The sequence below is a fragment of the Psittacula echo genome (assembly GCF_963264785.1).
Source record: "Psittacula echo genome assembly, chromosome: 2".
Lineage (NCBI taxonomy): Eukaryota > Metazoa > Chordata > Aves > Psittaciformes > Psittacidae > Psittacula > Psittacula echo.
In genome coordinates, this window is record NC_137737.1 from 135,764,542 (window position 1) to 135,781,451 (window position 16,910).

Here is a 16,910-nt window from a genome sequence, read left to right on the forward strand (position 1 = left end):
TATTAAATTGTTCAGTAAGCATCAGACAGCAAATAAGTAGATTAAAGATGGATGATGTTTTTCCCTCTCATTTCAATCAAAACAAAATTTTCATTATAATTTTTGTTGGTTATTCATCCCTAATGCATATATAAATGTATAATACAGGACATTATGGTGAGTGTAAATGTTTCGTCATTATGAACCGGAACATTATTTGTAAGTATCAGAACTCAAGAGACATGCGTGTCAGTCCAAGTAAGCGCTTATAAAACCACTGCTTCACACCACTTGCTTGTAGAATCTTCTAGAAGCGTCTCAGATGAACTTTCAAAAAGTTATGGGGACTATCTCTTGCAGGCACAAAGAGTGCAGCCAAGCGCTTGATTACTGTGCGTCCATATGAACTGAGGTCAGAGGAGGCCACACAAGTACTCAGAAATGGCATAAATCATTTATCTCAATAATACAGAATAAAATGCTTGATATCTCTCAAGGATATTTTTGCTTTCAGAAGGGGCTGTTATTGCTGTATTATGTACTATTTAAGTTAACATGAGTCAAGGTACAGGTACAGTCACAAAAGGAGGAGAAAGAAAAGAGTAATCAGTGAAAAAACTCCTCAGAGAGGTAAAGCTTCAGTGTAACTGCTTTGGCTGTTCAAAGATGTTCTTTCCATTCCCCCTGCTCCCCTAAATCCATACATGCCCTTATGTCCTTTTTACCTACTTCCAAAGCCAAGCTACAATGATGTAAGCAGGAGTGTTTGGCTGTTTTTAAACCACTAATTTTATCTAGTTGTACATTAGCTTTCATTATTGTTATATTCAAGTAATTCAACCTTTCCTCTAAAACCATTCCCAGTAGTTTTATGTATGCAATACTCCCATTTGCTCAACCAGATGTGATCTTACTTTAGTAATCACTAGTGCAATCTTCTATTTTATGATCACCTTCAAAACTGGAATATTTTGCAGTGGTGAAATTCTAAGACATGAGTTGGAAAAGAAAGTCTTCTCCAGTGATACACTGGATTCATGAAAATGCACCTCTGTCTACTTTTTCTATCACTGCTCATACTCAGCACAGAGCAACTCTGTAGCATACTGTGGATGCTGAACTCACATTATGAATTTGCCTTCATTGCATAATTTCTCCTCAACCCTAGGGATTATATATTGTGAATGTCTCCATATTATCCTTTGGTCAGGTATTATTCATGAAAGATCTGAAACAACTTAGAAAAATAACCGAAACCACGTCTACTGGTGGAGGGAAGTATATATACAAGGAACTTTTTTAGAGGACAAAGTGAAGAAAAGATGACTATTTATGTCTCATGTTCCAATATATTCATCCAGTCAATTTATCTCAATTGCAGGACAGGATTATTCTTCAGAAATCAATGACATCTGGTAATAGGATGCATCAAGAATACAGTAAGTTTTTTTAACAGTTAGGGAAAGAATTACAGGAACCACCAAAATGGCTAAGTCATAAGAGGAAGCCAGCCAGAAGGAGTACGTTTCTTCTCCCTAAAGTACTGCAGTCATATTTTTGCTATGAAATAGTTAAAGAGCTGTCAGAATTTCCATTATAAATGGCAGGAGTTTATAACTCCTAAAAATTCACTCCAGACTGAAATTTGGCATAGATACACCCCAGCCTTGAATTTTTTTGTTTGTTTGTTGGGAGCCAGCTTTCAATAAAGTGATGCAGCTGTTCTTACTTACTTGTGAACAAGCTACAGAAATTTATCCTCCTGAGATGTTTTAAGCACGAAAAATACCTTTGCTCAGAGGTATATAACTGACAAGGACTAAGTTCAATTTCAGTTCTCATAATTCAGGTTTACTTCTCTCCCATATGGGGTAAATAAAGCAGGATACTCAGAGGTTTCCCTTCCAGTGATGCAATAGCATTAGATAATGAAGCTTTGTAAGGATCATTAGGAATGGGAAACAAGTGAGCTACTGAAACCCATTTACCCTTCCTCCAATGGCCTATTCTCCCTCTTTCTCTCCAAGGGTCGACTGTGAAGGTGATACAAGCAGGAATAAACATTGCAGAGGAGACCCAGTGTGTGAACTGCACCTATTGGCAGAACCAAATCTATTATTAGAAAATGGAAAGTTTATCGGTGTTTTTTCCCTTGGTTTCAGGCACTATGCTACTGTTTATTGTTTATCATGGCTATGGCTAAGACTGGATTCTACTTATCTAGAGAATACGTCCAGATTTATATTAAATCTGATATGAACAACTAACCCCCCTGCATAACAAATAGGCTATTTCAATAATGACTCTAGAGCTGGTAGTCCTCCAAATCTATGCACCTGCCATTAATTTACCACTCTCCTTGTTAAATGTGATAGCCAAAATGAAAAAAAAAAAAAAAGGTAGGGAAACAGTCTGAGTCCACCAAGTGCAAAAGTTTAAAAAGAGCATCTGTGGAGTTCTTGCAATGAAAATCAGGCTCAGCAATTGTACTAAAAGACTTTTAAAACATCTGAACTTTCTGAGGCCTTGGGAAAGCACTACAGAACTATAAAGAACTATGAAATGCAAAGCCCCTACCACGTGAATACTGATCATTGCCACCTGGAAAACAAACAGAACTAGACAATACAGGCCCCCTATGTTCTTTTGGGCCTGCAAATTCAGCCAGTTGGAATACGTATATTCACACTCCCAATGTCTTCTAGTTTTATCTCACCCTGCAAGCTTTCTTGTACATTTATCTGTCAGAGTCATCACGCTTAAGCTGTTTCTTCTTCCCAGGAAGTGACCATCAAAGCCAGTTAAGGTGGACTCATCAGACAAAGTCCCACTTGTCTGCTTTATCCAATGTCTATTCAAGACACAGGGCTTTCCCGAGGGAACGTACAAAGGCATGAAGAAGCCAAAGAGATAGAATAGGAGAATTTCCAGACCAGATCTTACTTTTTGTATTACTTAAGCAAAATCCTTTCCTCTTCTACTTCTCATTAGTGTTATTAATTTGTCATCTTTTCTCTCAAACTTCAGCATCAGCTTTCCTTCATTTTTTTAGAACTTACCCTAATTTCCTTTTTTTTTTTTTTTCTTACAGATTTACCACTTCTTTCTTTACAACTTTTTGTAAGTCCATCACGTTCCATTTTTAAGGCCAAGGAACTAGTCCATTATAAGACAATTTCTCCTACTGACTACAGCCATCATCTCTCTTCTTTTCCTGCCTCCCGTCAGTTTCTCCCAGGAACCCATGCAAAGACCATCCACCTTTCCATTTCAGCGCCTGAAGTTGCCTTTGCCCTTTAGAAGCTCTCCAGAGCTCACCCTTCATCTCGCCCTTTCCTTCCATCCTTCTTGCACATTTTTTCCCACTCCTTTGGTGGCAAAGTGACCTCAGTAGCAGCTGAACTGAGTTGTGCCCTGTTTACAGATCCCGTTTGGAAAGCTTTCCAAAGGTAGAAATGAAGATTATTCCCACTAGGTGTGGAATTAGAAAAGGATGAAGACAAGGTGAAATATAGGGACTTTTTTCACTACTAAACAAAGCTGTACTGTGAAAAATGCCGAAGTGTCTCCCTTAGAGCAAGTATTAGGGATTCACATAATACGCAACATGAGCTTGTTTCTCCTCATGTAGCTAGGAATAACAATTTACAGATTTGAAAATAAGTTTTGTTATTTATCTCTACTCACAAGGCAAATTGAGATCCTATATATCTTCTATTTAGTAATTTTCCTAACATACTACTGATGACCTGATCTTCTATATTAAGTATTTTTCTTGACTTAAACCTTCAGTGACACTATGAGTAATGCAAAAATCAAACTAAATAATACATATGAGCTAGAACAGTTCATGAAGTTCTGGGTGACTGGTTTTTTTTGTCTGAAGAAATACTGTGACACTACTAGGTAGTATGCATAATGCTGTACTGTTGCATACACACCAAGCTCTGTTACGCATGTAACTGGGAATGCAACATGCTGAGCACTATATTTAATAAAACTGACTATATTTATGATTACATTTGAAGATGCTGCCATAAAGATACAACCTGAACAAATCTCTAGAATAACTTCATGAGGAAAAAAAAAAAAAAAATAGATTCCCAACCCTTCCAGATATTTACTTTTTTATTCTAACAATAGCTCATTACTGGAATTGAATAACAGACTAAAGACTGCCTCTCTGCTTCTCAATTCATCAGGCTTAAGCAGAAACAGGACTGCATCTTTGGCCTTTGTTGATGCTGCTGTCCAAGCTTATTATCATATGAATATCTAGTTATTGTTTTATAAATGTTCACATTTCAGGAGCTCCCTGATTTCTTTTCTCTCAGTAGACTTTACAATATCCACCTTCATTATCATCATGTGGCAGCATTGCTCTTCTTCTGCATTTGCTACTTTAAAAATTAATGCACTGCTATTTTCTGAATACTGTACTGCGTAAGCTGCTTATGAGTACATTATGCTATCAAGCAAGCACATGCAGAAAAGCTTCCTAAACTGTTATTCTTTCAATGAAAATACAGCTGGTTCTGCTTCAAAGGCACTTCTTTTCACCTGCAAATGGACTTGCTCCTACACTTATTCCTCAATTCATTGTCTTTTATTTGTGTCTGCAAATCTTTAATTGCCTTTAATTAGAAAAAAGTAAATTCAGTGCTTTAATCTTCCAAATACATTCAATCATAATTCTGTCTGGGATGAATACCAAGTTCTATTCACTGACTGATCTTTATAACAAAGGTATATAAATTTATTGTCCGTTTATATAGACCACACCAATTAAGCCACAATGGAAAAGCAAATAGATAAGAGTCAAAATATTTGAAATGAGAAATGTGCAATCTAAATTTAATTACTGAGACAAATTATTTGAAGATGAGTTATTTACAGCATGCCAAAAAACCTGGCAGATAGTAAAATTTGCTAATCAACATTACAGATTTAAAATTCCTTTCGACACTTTCACTATGATTTGTAACAAGCAACAAACTGCTGTCCTGAATCTTCTTGTGCTGGTATTATAGTCATAATCAAAACATTAGTAAGATGTTTTCCATACACTAGCAACACATTTCATATGTTAAAGTATTGCTTAAGGTGTAATAAAACTACAACTACTGGCTAAATTTCAGTTACCTGTAGTAGTTTAACTGAAGTACATTTATGTAACTGTTGCTGAAATCCATACTACAATGTATACATAGCTAATTAGAAACCAGAGACAGACTGTGGCAAGCTTTACTGTCAAACTGGAAGTGTGAAATCACACATCTAGTTAAGCTGAAATCAACGTTCTTGTTATGACTATTGACCTGAATTAGTGAAGGTTCTAGGAACACTCCACAAAACCCCACAAAACAAACATAGAACAAGAAAACGATACTCTGGTCTTTGTAGGATTCCCAGTCAGACTGCAAGCATCCCCTCCTTTTCCCTGCTGTAACAGGGGGAAAGGAAAAGTTAGATCTCACTGGCAGGGGTGAAGGTCCATGAAGGAGGAAGGCTTGGTCATGCTATCCTCCACAACTTCCTTACATGCAAAACACAGAAAGCCACAGCCATTGCACCCGACTCCAGATTTAGGTGATTGCTTGTTTAGGTCTCTTTTACTTTCCATACACAGATTCCTCCAAAGAGTGACTGACAGCAGTCTAGGACAGCCTAAAGTGCTCCCTAGCAGTGACTACTTTACTGCCATCAACAACAGCGAGAGCCTACTGATGTTCAGCACCCAAATCAGGTGGATTGGTTTCACTTCTAAGGTTAAGCAGAATGAATTGGAGCCAAAGAAACTAAAGATCTAAAGGACAATTGGAGAAGAACTAGTTTCCTACATGATTTTATCTGGACTCAGGACATTTGTGGGCATGGCCACATTACTTAGTACTTTATTACTATAGAGAAAACATCACACCCATGAAGGGACTGTAAAGCTGTAGTTGCTCAGGAAGCTAGGTTAGCTGAGTTTGGAGTATTTCCAAAGGTGGAGGTTCCACAGTCTCCCTGAGCAACCTTTTCCAACATTTGACCATCCTTCTGGTAAAACCATTATTCTCCTACCCAATGGGAATTTCCATGTTCTAACTTGCCTCTTGTCCTATCATTGCACACCTTTGAGAAAAGCTAGGCTTGACCCTGTCTGTAGCTTCCTATTAAAATTGTAGACAGCAGTTACACCTCAGCTTAGCCTTTTGGAGCTGAACAAAGCAGCGCTCTCAGCCTCTCCTTGTACATCCTGTGCTTCAGATGGTCACCTTGACCCTTCACTGGACTCACTCTATTTATGCCCATGTTCTCCTAGTTTTCTTGAAGATGGACATGGCATATGCCTTTTTGCAGTCATCAGGGACACTTCCCTAGAGCCAGCTAAATGGCTGACAACTCGGAAAAAATTTTTCCATAAAAATCACATTGTCTGAAATACCTTAATGTAGCTATAGTAATATAACTAAAATGCACCAAAGGAATTCAGTAGAAGCTATAAACAGCAAGTCAGTGGACTAAAAGGTTCATAGCTTGCACTTTCAACAATTCCATAGCTTAACAGTAGTTCATTTTTTAATAGCAGGGAACATAATTATTTTTTTCTGCATGCTCTGTGGCTCCTCAGCACTGAGTTCTATCATTTCATACACAGTAGCAGAATTTTTCTTTAAGTGTCTTTAATAATGCCAGCAAGTTAGATGTCTGGCATGGGGAAAGGAGTGTTTTGTCAAATGCACCACTCAGATCCATGACGGTACCTAGCACCTACCTTCTAAGTTGAGTGTACAGAAGTATATAACCTGGTCTAGTAGAAGGTGTCCCTGCCCACAGCAAGGGGTTGGAACTAGATGATCTTCAAGGTCCCTTCCAACCTAAACCATTCTATAAGTCTATGAAATAACTTTGAGAGATTTTAAACCAGTCACTGTATATTCACTGAGTGACCGAATTTCAGTCCAGTGAAATTCTGTGTAACTCTATGCACACCTGACGCATCTTAAACACCCATGTCTCATCTCTAACACTATAACTCTAAACCTGGAAATAACTATTTATTTAGGATGTAAGAGCCTGGCCTTGAACACTTTCAGGGACAGGACAACATTTTAGGCCTAAACTTAGTTAAAATCACACATCAGTAACAGTGTTATGATCCATATTTGAGAATCAGCCACAGAACTCTAACTCATGTTTACAGAAAGAAGACCAAGCTCTCAAGTGTTTATTACTGGTTTTTGTGCTCTTAGTGTCACACAGACATACTCGGTGACCATTCTTTTCCTGAGAAGAAGTGAGATTTTCTTATTTTTAATTGCTATGATTCCAAAGGGAGTTTTTTGAGTCTTAGGTTAACAGAAACATTTTGATGTGTCTTATTCCTACTTATGAGTATGTCTGTACTCAGAAAAGGCATGAAAACCCCCTACAGCCTCTCTATTTTATACAGGTTTAATGGCAGCTCAAATCACTGACCATTTTTCAATCTTGAGAGACAGAACAGCTTGACACTAATAATACATTTGCAAAGGACACATCATCATTTAACACAACATTAAGTGCTCAGGGACAACTTTTTACCATAGACACAATGTGCTCTGAGCTCAGGGTTGACATTTAATGCTACAAAGATAATCCAACCAGTCATTCGTGAGGGGTAAATTAATTTTCAAGCAACTATATTTCAGCTTTAAGCCAACAAGAAAGATGCATTAAAATGAATAAATGGAACCTTTTATGCTGCAGGGAAGATTAAAAAAACCCAATAAACCAACAACACAAAATATAAAGCATTCTTAAGTATACCATAGTAGACCCATTTAATTATTGCTGTCTTTCCTTGATTTCAAACCAGAAGTCTAGAAATATCTGTTAAATATAATATTCTGGTTGGAAACAGAATCCCTTAGAAAATCCCTTAGAATTTGCTATGAGTTGCCATGAAAAGCAGCATTTCATTAAATAAATGCTTTACATTTAAAATTTGTATTAGACATATGTTGATTTTAATGAGTAATTAAGAACCTATTTACCATCTTTTCTGATTCTTCTTTTAAGGATTATTTTAAAAATCTATATAAGTAATTAAGAAAAGAACTTCAGTAAACTGGTTATCAGTAATGTACAAACCAAAAAAGAACATCAGCACTTTAAATCAGCTGATTAGTCAGGTAATTTCATTGTTTTCAATACCTGTAGAATATACTCAATTAACAGCAAGACCATAATAAAAGATCTGAAGAACAGCACTAAAAGTATTGATGCTTATGAGATATTATTTGATGGGCAGTCCTTTCTCATCCCTTTCAATGCTAAATGAACTTTTGCAGTCTTTTACTCAAGCCCAAGAGGTGCACGCCTACAGCCACTAAAACATAATAGCTCCAGGTTAAAGAGTATCTATCTTCAACATACACAGGATCACAGTATCAACTGGGTTCAAAAAGATCTTTTTAAATTATCAAGTTCAACCGTTACAGCACTGCCAAGTCCACCACTAAACCATGCCCTAAGTGCCTCATCCACGCAGTTTTTTGAACACGTTGAGGGATGGTGATGTTCTTCTTTTTTCCAACAACATCCTTAACGTTTCCTACTCAGACAGCTATGAAAACATCACATACCTTCCTTAAAAATAAATTACCACAAGTAATCTGAAACAGATCACTGGGTGGTTGTTCGGGTTCTTTTCTTTTCCACCTGCATAATATATACACACCTAGAATCACAGAATCATAGAATAGTTAGGGTTGGAAAGGACCTTAAGATCATCTAGTTCCAACCCCCATGCCATGGGCAGGGACAACTCACACTAAACCATGCCACCCAAGGCCTCATCCAACCTGGCCTTGAACACTGCCAAGGATGGAGCATTCACAACCTCCCTGGGCAATCCATTCCAGTGCCTCACCAACCTAACAGTAAAGAATTTCTTCCTTAGATCCAATCTAAACTTCCTCTGTTTAAGTTTGAACCCGTTACCTCTTGTCCTGTCACTACAGTCCCTGATGAATAGTCCCTCCCCAGCATCCTTGTAGGCCCCCTTCAGATACTGGAAGGCTGCTATGAGGTCTCCACACAGCCTTCTCTTCTCCAGGCTCAACAGCCCCAACTTTCTCAGCCTATCTTCATACGGGAGGTGCTCCACTCCCCTGATCATCCTCGCGCCCTCCTCTGGACTTGTTCCAACAGTTCCATGTCCTTTTTATGTTGAGGACACCAGAACTGCACACAATACTCCAAGTGAGGTCTCACGAGAGCAGAGTAGAGGGGCAGGATCACCTCCTTTGACCTGCTGGTCACACTCCTCTTGATGCAGCCCAGGATACGGTTGGCTTTCTGGGCTGCGAGCGCACACTGCCGGCTCATGTTCATTTTTTCATCGACCAACACCCCCAAGTCCTTCTCTGCAGGGCTGCTCTGAATCTCATCTCTGCCCAACCTGTAGCCTTGCCTGGGATTGCTCCGACCCAGGTGTAGGACCTTGCACTTGGCATGGTTAAACTTCATCAGGTTGGCATCAGCCCACCTCACAAGCGTGTCAAGGTCCCTCTGGATGGCATCCCTTCCCTCCGGCGTATCAACCAAACCACACAGCTTGGTGTCATCGGCAAACTTGCTGAGGGCGCACTCAATCCCACTGTCCATGTCACCGACAAAGATGTTGAACAAGACCGGTCCCAACACCGATCCCTGGGGGGACACCACTCGTTACCGGTCTCCAGCCGGACATCAAGCCATTGACCACAACTCTTTGCGTGCAGCCATCCAGCCAGTTCTTTATCCACCGAGTGCCCATGCAGTTTTGAGCACATTTTTATTACTTTGCTATGGAACAGCTACTAGTAGTTATATTTCTACTTAAACAACCATGGTTTAGTATAAATTCTGAAAATGAGAAAAGCAAAACAAAAATACTACTGCTTAGGAGTGAAGTAACTACCATTAATGAAATTAAAAGCCATGTTTTTTCAAACATTTGATTAGATGATTTTTGGACAACAGAAACTATTGTACTATTTATTTGATAATGAGAGGTATGATAAGAAAGAAAGAAGGGTAATTGTGGTAGGTGATTCCCTTCTGAGAGGGACAGAGGGCCCCATAGGCAGAGCTGACCCTCATCATAGGGAAGTTTGTAGTCTACCTGGAGCCCGAGTCAGGGATATCACCAGGGTATTCCCCAACCTGGTGCACCCGACAGACTATTACCCACTGCTGATCTTCCAGACAGGTGGGGAGGAAGCTGCATCCCGTAGTCTGAGGGGAATGAAGAAAGATTTCAAGGCCTTGGGACGGATGGTGAAAGATTCAGGGGCTCAAGTGATTTTTCTCTGCACTCCTTCCATTTTCAGATGATGGCGTGGGATCAATTAGAAAAATTCAGTCCATAAATGATTGGCTTCAAGACTGGTGCTACAGGCAGGGTTTTGGATTCTTTGATATCAGCTGGTTTTATAAGACACCAGTCCAGACAGTGATACATAGAAAAGGTTTATCTCACAGGGGTAGAAGGATGCTGGGACAGGAATTGGCAGGGCTAGTTTGGAGAGCTTTAAACTAGATTTGAAGGGGGATGGGGTTGTAGCTGGGCTGGCACCAGTGGGGCAGCACTCTAGAATTGATGAGGACCGGGGGCCTCCCATCCCCGTAGGGTGAAATCAGTGTGCTCAGCTCGCGCCCTGAAATGCCTGTACACCAATGCGCGCAGCATGGGGAATAAGCAGGAGGAGTTAGAAACCTGTGTTCGGTCAGTAGATTATGATCTGGTGGCAATTACAGAGACATGGTGGGACAGCTCACATGACTGGAACGTGCTCATAGATGGCTATGTCCTTTCCAGGAAAGACAGGCCGGCCAGGCGAGGTGGCGGAGTTGCTCTTTACGTGAGAGAGCAACTACAATGTACTGAGTACTGTCCTGGCACAGATGAGGAGCAGGTTGAGAGTCTATGGGTGAGAATTAAGGGGCAGGCTGGCAGGGGCGATACTGTTGTAGGTGTCTATTACAGGCCACCAGATCAGGGTGAGGAAGTTGACAAGGCCTTCTACAGGCAGCTGAGAGCGGCCTCACAGTCACAGGCCGTGGTCGTCGTGGGGGATTTTAACTTCCCTGATGTTTGCTGGAAAGACTACTCAGCAACCCAGCCACAGTCCAGGAGGCTCCTCCAGTGTATGGATGATAACTTTCTGATGCAAATGGTGGAGGAACCGATTAGGAAAGGAGCACTGCTGGATCTCATCCTCACTAACAAGGAGGGTCTAGCTGAAGCAGTAAAGGTTGAGGGTTGCCTCGGTTGTAGTGACCATGAAATGGTGGAGTTTAGGATCTCATGCGGCAGGAACAGAATAGCAAGCAGAATTGCAACCCTGGACTTCAGCAGGGCAAACTTTGGCCTTTTCAAACAATTGCTGGGGAAAATCCCATGGGCAAGGCTGTTCGAAGGTAGAGGGGCCCAAGATAGTTGGCTAGCATTCCAGGACTGCTTCTACCAAGCTCAAGATCAAAGCATCCCGACACGCAGGAAATCAAGGAAGGGAGCCAGGAGATCTGCGTGGTTATACAAGGAACTGCTGGGTAAGCTCAAATGGAAGAGGAGAGTTTACAGATCATGGAAGGAGGGGCTGGCCACTTGGGAAGAATATAAGGCTGTTAGAGGATGTAGGGAGGCAACTAGGAAAGCTAAGGCCTCCTTAGAATTAAACCTGGCGAGAGGGGTCAAGGACAACAGAAAGAGTTTTTTCAAATACATGGCAGATAAAACTAACACCAGAGGCAAGGTAGGCCCACTGATGAATGGGGTGGGTGCCCTGGTGACAGAAGATATAGAGAAGGCAGAGTTGCTGAATGCCTTCTTTGTCTCTGTCTACTCTGCTGGAGGCTGTCCTGAGGAGCCCCGTACCCCTGAGGACCCAGAGGAAGTTGGGAAATTGGAGGAGTTTGCCTTAGTTGATGAGGACTGGGTTAAGGAGACATTAAGCAATCTGGACATCCATAAATCCATGGGTCCCGATGGGATGCACCCCCGGCTACTGAGGGAGCTGGCTGAAGTCATTGCTGGACCACTCTCCATCATCTTTGCCAAGTCTTGGGAAATGGGAGAGGTGCCTGAGGACTGGAGGAAAGCAAATGTTGCTCCAATCTTCAAAAAGGGCAAGAAGGAGGACCCGGGTAACTATAGACCAGTCAGCCTCACCTCCATCCCTGGGAAAGTGATGGAACACCTTATCCTTGGTGCCATCTCAAGGCATATCAAGGATAAGAGGATCATTAGGGGCAGTCAACATGGCTTCACCAAGAGGAAGTCGTGCTTGACCAACCTCATAGCCTTTTATGAAGACATAACAAGGTGGTTGGATTATGGCAGAGCAGTGGATGTGGTCTACCTTGACTTCAGTAAAGTGTTTGACACAGTCTCCCACAGCATCCTCACAGCTAAACTGAGGAAGTGTGGACTGGATGGTCGGGTGGTGAGGTGGACTGCGAACTGGCTGAAGGAGAGAAGGCAGAGAGTTGTGGTCAGTGGGGCGGAGTCTAGTTGGAGGCCTGTATCTAGTGGAGTGCCTCAAGGGTCAGTGCTGGGGCCAGTATTATTCAATATCTTCATCAATGAACTGGATGGGGGAATTGAGTGTACTATCAGCAAGTCTGCTGATGACACTAAGCTGGGAGGAGTGGTTGACACGCCAGAAGGCTGTGCTGCCATCCAGCGGGACCTGGACAGGCTGGAGAGTTGGGCTGTGAAAAATGGGATGAAATATAACAAGGGGAAGTGTAGAGTGTTACATCTGGGTAGGAACAACCCCAGGTTCCAGTACAGGTTGGGGAATAACCTATTAGAGAGCAATGAAGGGGAAAGGGACCTGGGGGTCCTGGTGGACAGCAGGATGACCATGAGCCAACACTGTGCCCTTGTGGCCAGGAAGGCCAATGGCATCCTGGGCTGTAATAGAAGGGAGGTGGTCAGTAGGTCAAGAGAGGTTCTCCTTCCTCTCTACTCTGCCCTGGTGAGACCACATCTGGAATATTATGTCCAGTTCTAGGCCCCTCAGTTCAAGAAGGACAGGGAACTGCTGGAGAGAGTCCAACGCAGGGCAACTAAGATGATTAAGGGAATGGAGCATCTCCCTTATGAGGAAAGGCTGAGGGAGCTGGGTCTCTTTAGTTTGGAAAAGAGAAGACTGAGGGGTGACCTCATTAATGTTTATAAATATATAAAGGGTGAGTGTCACGAGGATGGAGCCAGGCTCTTCTCGGTGACAACCAATGATAGGACAAGGGGTAGTGGGCACAAACTGGAGCACAAGAGGTTCCACTTAAATTTGAGAAGAAACTTCTTCTCAGTGAGGGTAATGGAACACTGGAACAGGCTGCCCAGGGAGGTTGTGGAGTCTCCTTCTCTGGAGACATTCAAAACTCGCCTGGATGCCTTCCTGTGTAACCTCATCTAGGTGTTCCTGCTCCAGCAGGGGGATTGGACTAGATGATCTTTTGAGGTCCCTTCCGATTCCTAATATTCTGTGATTCTGTGATTCTGTGAAAATGCAGCATAAGGTGTGGTAAGAGGGACATGCAGGACACAATGAGTCTTTCTGCCTTTCTGAGACTGACTGCGCCCAGCTCCCATTTGGCTTCTGCTGATTTTATTAACTTTGTTGGCTGCAAATAGAGGAAAATGTGATATATCCCGAAATAACTAGAAACAGACTTATAGTCAGAGCTTTTTAGGAAGATGGAAGTAGCATGCAGCACCATCATTTCAGAGCTGCGAAAGTCCTGAGTGTGCTCTTCTGGTCTTTTCCATCCCTGTCTCTAGAGGCCTCAGAATTTTTTTAATATATCCCATTTGAAGGTGTATTCATAGCTCACTTAACAGGGGAAAAAGCTGAACAGGAGGGGCTCTGCCAGATAGAAGCTAGAGCAGCAAAGACAAGAGAGAGATGACTACACTGTTGTCACAGATACCAACCCAGAGCACACATCTACAACCATGTTCCACATGGGGAGTACAGAGTCTCAGAAACACAGGTCCTTGAAAATGGAGATGGCACAGCCTCACTAGCTTTCCCTCAGTGCTTCACTAGGTTTAACATGGAAAGTTTCCTCATGTCCAATATCTAACTCAAACTTCCCGCATTGAACTCTTAGCACATTACTTTTTGTCATATCTTCCACTGACTTGGAGGACAGTTGATTTATTCCTTTCTTTGCATAAGGCTTTTATATATTCACTGGCTGCCACTAAATCTTTCAAGTCTTCTGTTCTCCAGATGGAACCAGCCCTTCAGTATCAGTCCTTCAATCTTTGTTTTCTAGGCTCCTCTTGCTCTCCTCTAGACCTTTTTTCTGATCTTTGTACAGAACTGAATACAGCACTTCATCTGAGGCCTTACTGGCATCTTTTATGTATATACTCTCCTTGCACATTCAGTCACAGTCTGCCTGAGACTCTCTGCTCACTGTTACAAACCCTTTCTCCAAAATCATTGCCTAAGCATTCCTTACCCATACTCAGTCTGTAGGTTGATTACTTATACCAAAGTTAAGAATCTTGTCCTTTTCCTTGTTGGATTATATTCTACTTTTCCAAACTACTTCGTCAATGTCTTAAATGTAGGTTGAATTCTAATCTTAACCTCTTAGCTCTTTACTGCCTCTCATACTGGTATAATTTGTAAATTCATCATCTCGCTTGCAATTCATATTGGGTCCAGAACAGACCACTATGGATGCCTCATTACACCTTTACAAACAGACACTAAACCATTAATATCTACCAAGAATGGCTTTCATACCAGTTTGGTGCCCATCTTGCAGTAGCTTCATATTCATGCATCTTTGTTTACCAGAATAAATTGTCAAAAAGCCTTGACCAGATCAAGGCACATAGCACCTCTTCCTCTCCCCCATCAGTAAGGTTTGCTACTCTGTCAGAGAAGGAAATTGAATTGATTTTACAAATCATGTTGGCTGTTGCTTACCTCCTTGTTGTACTGTGAGTGCTTACAAGAAACTGTCTGTCCCTGTCCCAAAGAGCTTACTGTGAAGGATGAGGAAGTTGTATTCAATAATTTATTAATATTATATGTCCCATCTGTTTGCTTGTTATTGTGATGTTGGCTTTATAATTACTAGAGGTTAACTCCAATAAAAGCTGGCCTGTGCTTCAGCAGGAAGGTAGGAAAATACTACTAATAGTTCCCCACTGAGAGCACTTAAAGACAATAAAGGAAAATATAGACACTGATGACCAGGTCATCCAATTCAGTTGCCCACAATAAAGCATATCCATGGAACAGATGTTCCTCAAAACATCTTCTCTTTTCTTCTTATCCCTGCAATTATATAGCCAGAAATTTCTCCCATTGTCTTACATAAAGTACTTTCTTTTGACCTTGACAGGAGCAACTGAGGTCACAGAAGTCAAAGATTCCCTACTGGGGTATTTTTTAGGAAGAAAACCAACATACACTTAAATGATTCTAAGAGCATGATGAAAATGAAAGCAATACACTCTTCCCTCTTTCCCCACTGAAAAAAAAAAACCTTCAATAGCCCTAGCTTATCCAAAACCTGCAACTCTGAAACCCTTCCAGACCACATCTCTGGCAGTAAGTTTAACCTCTTGAGTATCTGAACAGGACCAAGACAACCATTGCCTGAAAAATGTCTTCAGTACCAGCAACTTTTGTTATCAGTACCTTTGGAATAAGTCCAGAGGAAGGCCACGAGGATGATCAGGGGAGTGGAGCACCTCCCCTATGAAGATAGGCTTAGAAAGTTGGGGCTGTTCAGCCTGGAGAAGAGAAGGCTGCGTGGAGACCTCATAGCAGCCTTCCAGTATCTGAAGGGGGCCTATAAGGATGCTGGGGATGGACTATTCATTAGGGACTGCAGTGACAGGAGAAGGGGTCACGAGTTAAAACTTAAACAGGGGAAGTTTAGATTGGATATAAGGAAGAAATTCTTTACTGTTAGGTTGGTGAGGCACTGGAATGGATTGCCCAGGGAGGCTGTGAATGCTCCATCCCTGGCAGTGTTCAAGGCCAGGTTGGATGAGGCCTTGGGTGACATGGTTTAGTGTGAGGTGTCCCTGCCCATGGCAGGGAGGTTGGAACTAGATGATCTTAAGGTCCTTTTCAATCCTAACTATTCTATGATTCTGTGATTCTATAATTAGAAATTTATTCCCAATTACTTGGGTGGATATCATGCTACTGTCAGATAATATCACTGAGTCCACTGAGTCATTCACAACAATGGATGCTGAATAAGTACCATGTCACCAAATACTGTAATAATAATATTAAACACTCTGGACAGAGTCAGTGGTGTTTCAGGAGAGAAGGTTCTCTCTCTCTCTCCTGTAGTTGCTGTACCTGATGTGTCCAATCTTATTAGGTGACCAGGGCCTGCCCCTGAGGGATGTCACAGTGGGACTATGGAACCACATGGATCTGAAGTCATCTCTTCTCCCATGCCCCTGCTCCTCCATAAGCACCCTCCCAGGAGTCACAGACCTCCCCAGCCAAACCTGACCAGCCATTTTATGGGACTTTGTTCAGAGGAGGTATGGCAACAGCTAGGCCGTGAAGGAGAGGACACAACCTGTCACTCGCAGCTTCCTTTTCCCCAGCTGGAACAGAGAGATCTTGGAGGTGGTATGGAAAAACCTGAGTAACTTGTGGAACAGATGAGCCCATGAAAATAGAGTACAGAACTTCCACAGCAGATACCACATTGCATCCGTTTCTAACAGTTTCACGGTTTTCTGTTCTCACACACAACAAGATGGCAGTACTTGAACAGTATTAGTACATCACTCGACATTAAATCCTACATCTGATTTTATGAAAAATAAACAAACAAAACCACCTTGTAGCAAACAAAGAACACTTACAAAGTAGCATGATGAACCAGGGACAGAGCCTCAGAGACATTAG

General features: G+C 41.8%; 1 protein-coding gene across 1 annotated transcript in view; it reads right to left on the reverse strand.

The window, feature by feature from the left end:
• Positions 1-16,910, reverse strand: part of TRIQK (triple QxxK/R motif containing) — a gene marked incomplete at its 3' end in the record, with an annotated part of 45,844 nt that overhangs the window by 11,050 nt on the left and 17,884 nt on the right. The window lies entirely within an intron of this gene.